Source organism: Taudactylus pleione, unplaced genomic scaffold, assembly GCF_031769625.1.
Source record: "Taudactylus pleione unplaced genomic scaffold, aTauple2 ptg000069l, whole genome shotgun sequence".
Lineage (NCBI taxonomy): Eukaryota > Metazoa > Chordata > Amphibia > Anura > Myobatrachidae > Taudactylus > Taudactylus pleione.
The window spans coordinates 78915-92050 of NW_028284471.1; the positions used below are offsets into that span (position 1 = coordinate 78915).

Below are 13136 nucleotides of genomic sequence, written 5' to 3' on the forward strand. Positions count from 1 at the left end.
AATTCTGAAAATGTGTTCTGTTTGTTGTACTTGAGGATTGGAGTTGAGAATCACTGAGTTATAACAACTTACATTACATTCAATGACCCAACTGTGGGCCTGATTCATTACGAATTGTAATATTGTGTACGTATGCAGTTCAACTGCGATAGCATGCTAATCCACTCAACACTACATAAGGACGCCCACTTTACATTGCACCATACATGCCTACCCTCCCGATTTTTTGGGTAACCCCCCGCACCACCGCAAGGGAAGGCATTTCTACCGCATTCTGCCCACTTCCTAGTGAAGTGGGCAGAATAAGGAGAATTTCCGCGGCGATCGTGGGTGTCCGTGCAGGAGGCGGGGCTTAATGACGTGATTCCCGTCATTTGGCTCTGCCCCCTATTTAAACTTAAGCCAATCACAAGCATTTTACTGTGAGGGGGCGGGGCTTAATGACGCAAACTGTCAGGCCCCACACCCGTCGCCACCCCCTGCCTCTCCTCCCAGGGCTTCTCCCGGGGAAGAGACAGCAAAGGTAGGCAACAATGCATTGCACACATCCGTAATACTTAGCAAGACTGCAAAACCATCGGTACAATCGAGTACCATCGCAGCCTCTAGCACACTTGCACAAGCCCTGACCTTACTCAGGAATTGCTAACAACCATGCATGCTATTAGACCTCGGATTGCGTATTGCATCGCAGTGGATAATTTATGCATGCCCCTGCAACGCTGTTGAAATGCACTGGCATGCCTGAGTTCGCCCGACCCCCCCCCCAGTCACCACCCACAAACAGCACTTCTTGTCAATCACTCTGCGATCGGTCTGCATAGTCACTGCGATCCAATCACAGTGGCTGGTTTGTGCACGCACACTGCGATGCATACGCATGTGTAGAACGCAACAATCTGCAGATTGCGTGCATAATCGTAGTTGCGTACGGTAGTGAATCAGGCCGTGTGTTCTCTCATCTTACATGACGCTAATACCAAAAAAATATTTAAGCATCTTATAATATTCGAAGTCTGCAAAAATTAATGAAGAAATATTGACAAAAGGGAACACTGCCTGAGATGGGTTTTCATTTATGTGAAAAGTTACAAAGAGGTGAGATATATATATATATATCAGGGGCGCCGAGAGGGGGGGGTGGCGTGTACAGATTACCGGGGCCCGCGCTTCCTGAGGGGCCCGGCGGGGGCCCGGGTCCGGCGCCGCTCTCCCCCCCTCACAGCAGCCCAGCACACAGTGTGTGCTGAGCTGCAGTGGAGACTGCTCGTGGCTGCTGAGCAGCAGCCACAGCAGTCTCCTAAGCCTGTGGGGGGGAGCGATCACACTGATCGTGCCCCCCTGGCTTTGAGCAGGGCTGAGGGGGCCCAGAGCGCCCCCCTCCCCAGCGCGAAGCGGCACTGCAAATCTTTTTTTTTTTTTAGGGAAGGGGGCGTGGCCACGCCTCCCGCAATTAGGCCAGGCCCCCTATTACCCGGGCCCGCCGCGGCTCTCAGCGGGCCTGAGATATATATATATATATATATATATATACAGTACATATCCCAACCTCATGAGCTTGGAAATAGACATTTAAAATAAAAAAGCCACAGACAGTGGTTCTCAAACTGGGTGCCACGGGGAACTTGCAGGGGTGCCACAGTTTGGTGGTCCAGTACTAAATCAAATTATTTAAGGTCCATGTGATAGGCAAAACCAGTGCTGATGGCTGCCAATCATAAAATATGTGTAAAACAGAAGGGTAAACCTTGTCACAGTGCAGGAACTAGCGGCGGTGCGGCCGGTGCCTTGCATCGGGGCCCGCTGTGTTGCAGGGGCTCATAGCCGCCTGCATCCGACAGCGCTGCGCCGCTGCCCGACGACCTGGTCCCTCCTGCCACTCCGGCTCCACCAACATGACAGATACCCGCCGCGGCCCGACCCTTGTTTTGACACGCCCCACTGGGCGGGTGGCGGGCTGAGGGCGGTGTAAAGTGTAAAATGAAGGCTGGGCAGGAGGGGGGGGGTTGGGTTGCGGTGTACAGTGGTGAAAAAAATGTCTTGGCATGGGCGAGGGGGCGGGGATGTTGCGGTGTGAGGTGGGGAAAAAAAAAGACTGGGCAGCAGGACAGACACTGGATTTAATGACTATGGGGGGGAGTGAGGTGGTGAAAATTAAGGCTGGGCAGCAGGACAGAGACTGGATTTAATGACAGGGGGTGGGGGGGTGAGGTAGTGAAAAAAAAGGCTGGTGGGCAGCAGGGCAGAGACTGGATTGAATAAACCAGGGGGGAGTGAAGTGGGAGGGGGGGGAAGGCTGGGCAGAGACTGGATTTAATAACCAGGGGGGAGAGGGAGAAGTGGGAAAAAGCTGGGGTGCGGGGTGCCAAAGCAAATTCTTGCACCTAGGCCCACCACTCTCTAGTTCCGCCACTGCCTTGCCAATCACCACTTTTCTGAGCCTAAAGGGGCCTATCCATTAGCAGATGTATTTCTGAGCGATGAAAGAAATTTTCCCTTGAAAATACCGGTGGTTGTGCTGAATGATATCTGTCATGTACAGATGAACGATATCACATGACATCATTCAGGGAGTGGATTTTTTTTCTCTGCAGCGCTCCGTAGCTGCTGCTAATATCTTTCGTCATTCGTCGTGTACCGCATATAAACTGCACGATATTGCTAATATCGTACAGCTATATGCGATAATTGACCAACATGTTGGAGAGATGATAGATGCGATTTATTGGCCGCGCGAGTGTGCATATGTCATCGTTCAGGGCCTATCCATTAGCAGATATAATAAACGATTGAACGATATATCGTTCGATCGTTCATATTATCTGCTAATGGATAGGCCCCTTTAGGATGACAACTAAATACAATTTACTTATTTTAATAATTTTTTCTGAATTTCCTTTTGGCCTAGGGGTGCCAAAAGAAAAAAGGTTAATGCTCTAGGGTGCTGTGATTTAAAAAAGTTTGGAAGCCAATGGCTTAGCATATTAAATATTATTTGGGTATTATATTAGCATTAGTGTGCAGACAGGGGGGTTAGGGTTAGGCACCACCGGGGGGGGATTAGGGTTAGGCAATAAGGGGGGAGGGTTAGGTTTAGGTCAGGGTTAGGGGTAGGGAGAGTTAGGATGCCGGAAGGGAGGGTTAGGGAGTGAAGGGGGGAGGGTTAGGATACTTACCTAGCCCCTGTCGGGATTCTGAGCATAGGAATGCCGCTGTCTTTTGACAGCCAGTATCCCGACTGCCGGTCTCCGATACCCAAACCTTGTGTACGCCCGATCGCAAGTGCCCACGGATTGTTCATCGCATCTTCCCATCTGCTGTGCTGCACAGTAGATGGGAAGATATGTTGAACAATGCCATGCTGCTAAATACAGCATGGAACAACACATAGTACCATCGTACACCGCATTGTGCATTATTCCTTCATGTTGTCTCGTCGTCAACCGCTTCGTCTATACCCAGCTAAACACAATCCTGCACAGGGTGACCAAGTGTGGTTGCCTGATATTGTTTATTACAAACTGGCTGACCTTTGTACTGTGTGTGGCCCCGCCATGCCATCAACACCAATCTGGCAGGGTGAGAGTCAGCCAATACTCTCCGTTAACTTATCACCCACCTGGGACTAATGGTGAGATCAATGTGGCCAGATGAACATTAAGATCTGGTTGCTAGACCCAGCAGGTAAAGAGATAAATCTGTGAATTTTGGAATGCGTGGCTAGTGGCTACACTGATTACAGATTGAGCCAGTCAGTGATAAAGCTAGAACGCTGTTTTGCAGCACATGTGACCAGTAATATCTGCTGAGGTACATATCAATTCCATTACTCTGCTGGACTGAAAGATCTAATAGTATTTAGATTATGTTTTAATCCGGTGGGTCAAAGGCCGTAAAACCATCTGACCATTTCTAGAGAACGATAACTTATAGCGGGTAATTCATTTATTTTATCGGGCACCTTAACTAATGGGCGTCTGACGGAGCAATTCAATAGTTGCATAGAACATTTCTGCTTGCAGCCTCCTGAAGAGGTGAGCAAAAATGTACGGGAAGTCGGCACTATGGGTGCCCAAACATGAGTTTGGCAGCCCAAAGCAGTACTATAGACTGGTTTAACTGCATTGCGTGGCTAAACCCGGTACTGTCGGGCGCGCACAAGCTGAATGGGTACAACAATTGAATTGCTCTGTCGGGCGCACATTAGTTAAGGCGCACGATGAAAGAAATTAATTAACCCCTTAGAGTGAGACATATCAGGCCTTGGAGAGAGATACAGTGGAAAAGTTACGCAAAGCAACCAATCAGCTTTTGTAATTTATCTAGAACAGTCAGTTAGAAGCTGGTTGGTTTCTTTGGTCAACTTCTCCGCTATCTCTCTGCAAGGTTTGATACATGTCTCTCATATTGAGATATATATGTTTTGTAGAGGGAACATATCATACATCAAACACATGGATGAAAGACTTTTGCTAGGTTCAACAAGTTAAGATTTACCCCATTTTCCATGACAACATGACAATGTGACAACTAGGGGGATTGTGACCTTAGAGACTATTGATGATATTTCGGTTTACCTTCGTGAAGTAAGAAGCATAGCAGCTTTAACTCATTTTAACACAACCGTGGTTTATATACCAACAGCTGTGGGAACACCCTCGTGTTTTCACTACAGAGTAGGGATGGCCATCAACCAATGTTTTTACCATCGATGGGGGAGAACCAGATGGTTTCCTTCCATCGATGGTAAAGCATAACCAAATGTTTGTTTGTTTTTTGCAAGGTGCCTGGACATGGAGCATAGCTCCGCCCCTGGCACCCACAAAGCCCCGCCCCAGGTTCTGATTGGTCCACAGGCCAGTCAGTTAAAGAACAGGTGAAACCATCGATGATCATCCACTGCATAGTTGGTCACCATCATTGGCCACTTGCTAAATAGCCATCGATGGTAAGACCACCGATGGCCATCCCTACTACAAAGCTCATATAATGTCAGTTATTTGTAAAGTTTGGAATGTTCAGTAACAGTATAGCAGTGTGCTTTAACCATTTGGATCTATGAAATTTGTGTGAAACTACATTATTCCCATATAAGTGTGTGACAGGACTTATTCACTCTATGATACTGGGAGATCCTTCATTGCCACTAAGTTTCAGTCTGTGACCTTCTGCTGCCTCCATTTCCCAGCTCACAATATGTCACTGCCCCAGTCAGTGTCGCATGTAGCCCTGTCTTCACTAGTGTGATTGCACAATTGGACAGATCACTGCCTCTCACAATTATCACCACACTCCTTTACTGCTGACCATTCTCACGATTTGGTTGACTAATAAATAACCCTTTTATACCAGAGCTAAAACCCAGGTTATTGCAGGGTTAACCTGGGTAGCTTCTTGGTGTAAAAAGGGACAGGGTTGGAGTACCGGGTGGAGCGACCCGGCAATTCAACCCAGGTAATTTGCATTAACACGGGAATAACCCGTGAAACCCTGCAGTGTAAATGGCGCGATCCGGGTCACGATGACCCGGATCATGCCGCATGCCTGCCTGTTGGCCGGCTTCAGTGACACTTGGAGATGATGTCATCTCCAAGTGTCCGCTTCAACGTCAGAAAAGCCAGGTCACTGTAGACCTGGCTCCGGTGGGAACGGCGCCAACTCGGCGCCGGGTAAATTCCAGGTCTGATCCGGATTGGAACCCTGGGCCTGATTCATACCCGCTCGAGAGCCCATGGGAACGCCTACCGTCTGGGGCCGGCCACACTGACATCAGAAGTGATGTTAGTGGGAGTGCTTTTGGCTCTGATAGAGCCGAAAGCACTCCAGGGCTTGCGGCAACGAGACCCTACCACAAGGGTCTCATCGCAAGCCCGATCAAGACCATCGCGACCATCTTCCTGGCCGCTCGCTATAGCTGTGGGTGGTTACCCACTGCTATATGAGCGGCCAGGAGGCTGCTCTAAAAATTAAGAAGGACGGCCCTGATTCAGAGCGAGCGCTCTGTCAGAGCGTCTGGCTCTGAATCAGGGCCCCTGTTCCAACCTCCGGGTCAGACCCGGAATTTAGGTATAAAAGCAGTATAATAAACTTGGAAGCTAACAAAAAAGCCAGAGATGAATATTGAATCGAATAATTATCTAAAATCCTAGTTAAGTACACCATTAACAGCAATATATTCTTTATATAAGGAACACTATATCAAACATATTGTCGAATTAATATGAAAGCTGATAGAGCTGTGTCAAAAGTAATCATTACAATTGGAAACTTTGTAAGGATGGGCACTCAGAAGCCAGAGAAAGAGGCCATGTTTTCCCCCACTGGACAAGGGACAGAAGAGCAATTCCAAGTAGGAAATGAAAGACAGCTGTGTTCGTTGAGCAATCTGGACAAGCTGATTATAAAATGTAATGGAAATGGGCATAAGAGGGGCTGTTTATCCAGTAAATACTGGCTTTTAAATAAATGACAGTGGAGGGATAAGAAAAAAGGGTTAAGTATTGAAAATGTGTAAATACGGCGAGCGTGTGCAGCGTGCGGGAATCTGCACACTCAGCTACCTCTGCTCATCATGTGACTTCCAGCAATAATTCACAAGCTTCTTGGGCTATCTAATTACACTCAGTCGCACAGCAGCCTCTCTGCCTCTCATGTTGTTGTTGTCGTTGTTATTTATTTATTTATTTTTAGTTTCAAACTGGCATCAGTCAGTGTTAATAAAAAGGCTCAGCCTTGAAATGACAGAGAAGGGAAATTATCCCACACTCTCCCCCTTTAAAATATCCTGCAAACTGCTGCTTGCATGAAGCTGGCAGTTATTATTGCCAGGAAGGAAACTTCTTCAATGCTGAAATCAGGAAATATGCATTGTAGCTGACTCAGTGGAGTTTTATTAGCTCAATCTGTCACTAATTATCCTTATTTGATAAAAAGATAAAGAGAACAGTTGCCGGCTGCTATTGAATTATATCTCCCAGCTGGCAGACCATACTGGGAGTTGTAGTTCAACCACAGCTTGTGAACCAATTTTTTTACGCATAGCTTTACAGTAGATCAAACCAAGTCAGAATGGAAAACATTCATCTATAATTATTACATGCTTCACACCTTGTATTTTGTAATTGTTGTCACAACATGTGGTTTGTTGCAGAGTAATGACATGCTGTATCCCATAGCAACAGAATCAGCTTTTAGTAGTGTAATATAGTCTGTCTAATGAAACCTGATTGCTTGCTAAGGGTTGCTTATGGCACATCTGCACTGACTGCACTTTTTTAGTAGATAGGTTGGAATGTTATAATAATCAATACCAGCTTCACTGACAGGTTTACACACATATTAGTATATATTTCTTTAGTAATGCATCACTATGACAAGTTTTGGAAGTATTAACATTTTATTAGTAGGAGAATTTTGGCACGTTGAATTTGGTTACACATTGTGGCTATTGTTACAATGCCCTAGTCCAAACAGGAAATGGCATCTTTAATTTAATTTAACAATATTTTCAATAACAAGAAAAGGGGTTAGGACTGTATTCATAGCCAACTAATGCCAATTCCAGATTGCCCACAAAATCATGTCGTTGCTATGGTAACAGAGGATAAATTATGTATATTTACAACCCTTAAATGAATGAAACATTATGCACTTGGGGTCATTGATGAGTCAGTCCCTGCAATGTGCAGAGCAATTGTCTTAAAAGATTATAGAATAAAAAAACTTCTAAGCAGACACTTTGATGACGGCTATTACTGTCCACTGCCTGAATATACTATGGCCGATAATTGTCTCTTTCAATACTTACTTATCATGATAGCTGAATCATAAACAAGAATAAGAGTGACATATCATAGTACTGTCATGAAGCTACTGACCACAAATGCTCAATAACATTTTGTGGTGATGTAGTGTAATTCTGATTATATGGGCCACTATAGGAAGTACATTTTCAATAGATACTGTACATTATTTAGCTTCCAGGTGAAAAACATAGGCAGTTTTCCCCATACTGACCTGAAATGGTTAACGTAAAACGTTTTTATAATCCTCAAATCAGGCCTCTAATTCCAACAAAATAAATGGTCTGTCCATTCTGTAGAGGCTCTGGCCTCATTCCCTAGTTGAGGTCAGGCCTCTCTCTGAAATTCCACGCCACTACTCTTGCTGCTTTCAGTTTATTGGTCTCTGATGAAGTCTCAGCTGTTTAATTCCCAGTAATTATGGATAGCTTGAAAGGTCTGGTGTCACCTGGTCCTACAGCCACCTCTCAGCCCCCCTGTAACCTCGCTCCGAGTGATGAGCCGTGGAAATCAGCTCCTGGAGAGTTCATTTGTAAAACAATGGAGAGCAGAGCCTGGAACAGCTATAAAAAGCTTATGAATGTATCAGGCAACAAAGGGAGATGGAGATTGTCAGGCGCTCGTCCTTTACGCTGACATAATAAAGACACAAGTGGGGTTCAAAGAAAGACACTTAACCCACAGCGGTGCTTCTGGGCCTCCATGTACTCTGTTGTATACTAGTGATATGAACAAGCTGAACAAATTATTTCTTCACGCTGAGCTCAAATTCTTTCAGGTCCCATATATTACATATGTTTCCAAACTAGAACAAGTTATCAGCATGAAGACAGACTGGCAAGTAGTCATTACTAATATTCTGCTGCTACTTCCAAGAAACATGCCTCTGTCACATATGAAACATGGATGCATGTTCCCCACAATACAGTAATAATAGTTACATATGAACAATGAACTTATAGAACCACGTGCATCCACTGGCTTTTCTACTGGACACAAGGTCAAAGTGAGAAAACGTAGCAACCTCGTTCCTACTGTACTTCCTGCATGATTAACACGGTAATTGTGCATTTTTGCAGTTAAAGCTAAAGTATATATTTTGCTAAAGTCTATTAATCCAGAGATATTATGAATTTTTGATCAAGACCATCTGTACTAACTGGGGAACACAGACATATAATTCGATATACATACTGTTTGAAATAAAGAATGGGTGGACACAGCAACACAATGGTGTAACTAAGAATACAGTGAAAGTTTGTATCGTAGATGAGGCTCCCATTAGCAGGAGACCATAGGTAATAGCTGGTGTGCTGTCTTATAAATCCACTCATGGATACACTTGTTCACTTCAGTGATGAAACATCAAAATAAAATATGAATGCCTATACACAACGGAGGCAGACATTTTTGGGGCTGAAGCAATGTTAAGCCTATCAATACACTTGTGACATCACTAAAACATGATAGGGCTGTCTAATATGGATAAGTTCTACCTATGCATTTTGACAGATAGTTCCCAGTGACTGATTGAATAATTCATAGACAGCATTAACTTGAAGTGCAGTGTTTCTACAGCATCCAGGCTCTTGTGTATGGGGATTGAGTATTTCACATTCAGTATTACGTGCAGGTAACCAAGATCCTGAAGAAAGTAATACTGAACAAAGTTTGTGACAGTGGGCTGTACTAGCATATATGTAGCTTCTTCCTTCACTCAATAATAATTAAACGTCTAAACCAGGGGTCTTCAACCTTGGCCCTCCAGCTGCTGTGGAACTACACATCCCAGCATGTACTGCCATAGTTTTAGCATGGTGTTATATCAAAAAGGTGGCAGTGCATGCTGGGATGTGTAGTTCCACAGCAGCTGGAGGGCCAAGGTTGAAGACCCCTGCGCTAAACAATGCTTTGAATTCAGCAGAACATGTCTACTGACTGGAAACAGGATGGCACTGTTAAAAAGAACTATACTGCCACAAAAATGGGAGATCCCTTGAGGTGAAATACACAGTCCTGAATGATATAAGAGACTCAGTAATTAAAACACTACTGGATGTTTAAAAGTCTTAGCACAAGTAAATCCCACTTTGATCCCCAAAGCCACACATTTGTTGTAATAAAAAACATGGTTGGTCCAGGCTGACATAAGCCCTTAACTCCTCGTGTGCCTCTGAAATCAGAAGAAAGAAGAAGTATCTCCGAAATATAATGAGCGAAAAGTTCTGACACATGGTTCTCTTAGGAATGGATACAGTGGAAATCGAGTGCAAACAATTGCCAGTGTTATAAAGGAAGACCAAGTTTCTAGTCGTATAAGTGCTATTGCTGCCCTCAGGGCTGTTCAGCAGTTATAACAAGGCCCTCTAGAGTCACTACATGAATCTCATCTAATGATTCACACTATTATTGAGCTGGCAAATAGGTGAAATTGCTGAGCAGGATGTTGGGCCCTAATACTGAAAGGCTACTTATAAATAATATCTAAATAATTTTACTATTTTTTTTTTATTCAAACCAAGCACAGTTATGACTTCTATAAAGATATATTGCTACATAAACTGTCAGAATGATGCCCCTTATTGGCTCTCACATATAACAAACAATCCTGTCAAACAAAAACATTTAACAAAAAAATAACTGCAGTGTAACCCAGTCGATGCATTATCTGCACGAGTTGTTGTTTGTGACGTGTGATTCCACAATATCACTAAACTGTTAAGTAGTTTTAAAATTAGACTTTAAATCACTAGAAACTTGTGTTCCAGTGCCCCCGAGGAAGGAGCCCTTATTGGCCAGGAAAAGTTAAAGGCTTAGCCTGGAGCACAGTACATGTAGTTGGGAGAGTTGTGGGGACCTTACTCTTGCACCAGGGTCTGTGGCATGGATTTCTCATATTAAAAACTATTCTAAAACCCCACTCGAAAGAGAATGATGGTGAACACTTTATAGCAGAAAACTTTAAAATCTTAAAACTAAATCAAAACATTAAAGCATCTACACCTATACTAAATCTGTTGACAAATCTCCTACAAGACAAACTTACCCACATCTCAGATCTTCTCAACATAATACAAACTGTCCCATGATTATTGATACATTCTTCTTTTAGAGCATTTTAACTCTACAGTTCTCCAAAGCACTAATATTTTCCATCTTACATTGCTACGTCACTCTGAGAGTTTCAAATACATTTATGTAAGCATGTAACTGTGAGGCACACATATCTTTAATCAAACTGCATATGTAAAAGAAAATCTAAAACAAAACATGCGTGTCACCTAAAATGTTGAAAACTTAAATAAGATATCGTTCGCTAAAGAGATAGTTAACTAAAATATGAAATACATGAAAAAGTAAATAGGGCACAGACCAAATTATAAAACAAGTTTTTTTTAATAGCGCCTTAAAAGATGTGTACATAAAATGTTTAAAGAGATGCATGATTATAAGGTGTATACATGGCTATCACAATATATGTATTGTGTTAAACAGGACATATACAAATATATGAAATCAGCACAATTACAATGTATGTAGCCAATTTACTTCTGTAGTATGTTTCTCAAACTTAATAAAATATAGTTTTGCTGGGGACAAACCATTGTATCCTTTACACACACACTCATACACAGATGAGTGATGGCCCTGTTGGTTGCAGTGCTCGCCTCTCGACACACAATAATCACAGGACACAAAGCATTATGGGCAGGGAGGCGGCTCACAGCTTTGGTTTCTATGACAGCATAAAAGGCTCAGAGTGCAAACCTCTGATTCCTGGATTCCTGGTTCTTTGTTTGCCATTAATTAAAGTGACCATATGGAGCAAGCTGATAATGGCAGCAGATGATCCAGAGGAGAGAAAACAACAATGAATTTTGAAGCAGAAAAACTGGCCTGCAAAAGATTTCTGGCCCTATGTAGATTCTAAATATAATCTAAGGGGCCTGACAATCAATGTCAGATAATGTAGTAACGCAAATCACCCCAGTGACAACACGCAGGCGCACTAATGGCAACATAGACATATAATAGCTTCTACTAGAGACAAAAAAGCTTAACAATGAAACAAACTACTTTTGTATCTTTAGACAGAAAATACACTTAATGCATAAAGGACACAAAAAGATTGTTAAACTACCAAACATCAAAAATCCTAAAGACTCCATAAACCACTTTATAGAACACTAGAAAACTTTATTTTACTTTCTCAGATGCTACATTTTATGGAACTCTGCTTAATTTTAACACATTTGAACATAACAATGTACCTCTTCCACTCTCCCCTCAATATTACTGACTACAATTATATATTTTAAGCTGCAACAATGTAAAATGTTATGCCTAAAAACTAAAATATATCTTTTTTTTGTAAACTATCCTGAACTACAGATTTCCAGAACTAGTACAAATTATACTGCAAAGTATATTAATTTAGCTATGAAACAGAGAGCAGAAATGCATGGGAGGTGGTTTCCTTTCTATAAATGTTTTCCATTTTCTGTGTTGTTGCTCTAAACACCTCCACTAGTTTTATCTGGATTTGCCTGACCCAGAAGTCACTAAGCCCCAAATACAATATTTACCATTCTCCTGCAACTCATCCACAGTTTACTCAGCTAAAACTCCATACTGGGGTGTGAGGAGAGAAACCCCACAAAATAGATAGGCCCCCATAAAGAATATATTATCTTCCTTACTCCTAGGTCAAATAGTAGGTCATCACTGGTTGAAAGCTGTCCTAGGTCCTGAATCTTCTGTTCTCGATATGTAAAGCACACAAGACAACGTGACTTACCGTCTTCACAATGACATCAGAGGGAGCAGTCATGGGATGTGCATGGTTAGAGGGCTGTGATGGAGAGCAGTCCTTACTCTAATAGTAAGCTGTTTGGTGGTCCCACTTAAAGCTTTCCTCTCCTTCCAGTGAACAGTCCTGATGGCTGGGGGCTCATTCCCTTGATGACCAGGGTCATTAACAGACTACAATCACAAATGGTGGGGGGCTCCGGAACTCCAGCTTTGCAATGTATCTGTTTACTCTCCGAGGTGAAGGAAATTTACAGTACAGCATCAAAAAAGATGGAGCAGCTCACTTCCTTCAGGGAGTCAGTGGGCAGGCCCAGCTTCTCACATCAACCTATTATTGCCTCTGCTACAGTCAACAGAAGGTGCCTGGCTCAACCAAGCTGATTAATAATTAATATGCAACATTGTTGGAGCTTCTTCAATGGGGAGGGCATACGGGGGGGCTGTGCACATTACAACTGTCATTTTGGCTACCCCTATGCATTGACAGCTTTTGGACTAGCCCAATAATTTCTAACAGAAACA

The 13136-nt window shown here is 43.2% G+C and overlaps 1 protein-coding gene across 3 annotated transcripts in view; it reads right to left on the reverse strand.

Moving 5' to 3' along the window:
• The window catches only part of MYT1 (myelin transcription factor 1), a 73420-nt gene extending 60588 nt beyond the window's left edge, over positions 1-12832 (reverse strand). For all 3 annotated transcript variants that reach the window (XM_088466993.1, XM_088466992.1, XM_088466991.1), the window contains exon 1: positions 12601-12832. The gene's annotated coding sequence lies outside the window, so the exon portion shown is untranslated. The remainder of the gene's footprint in view (positions 1-12600) is intronic.
• Positions 12833-13136: the final 304 nt, after the last annotated feature.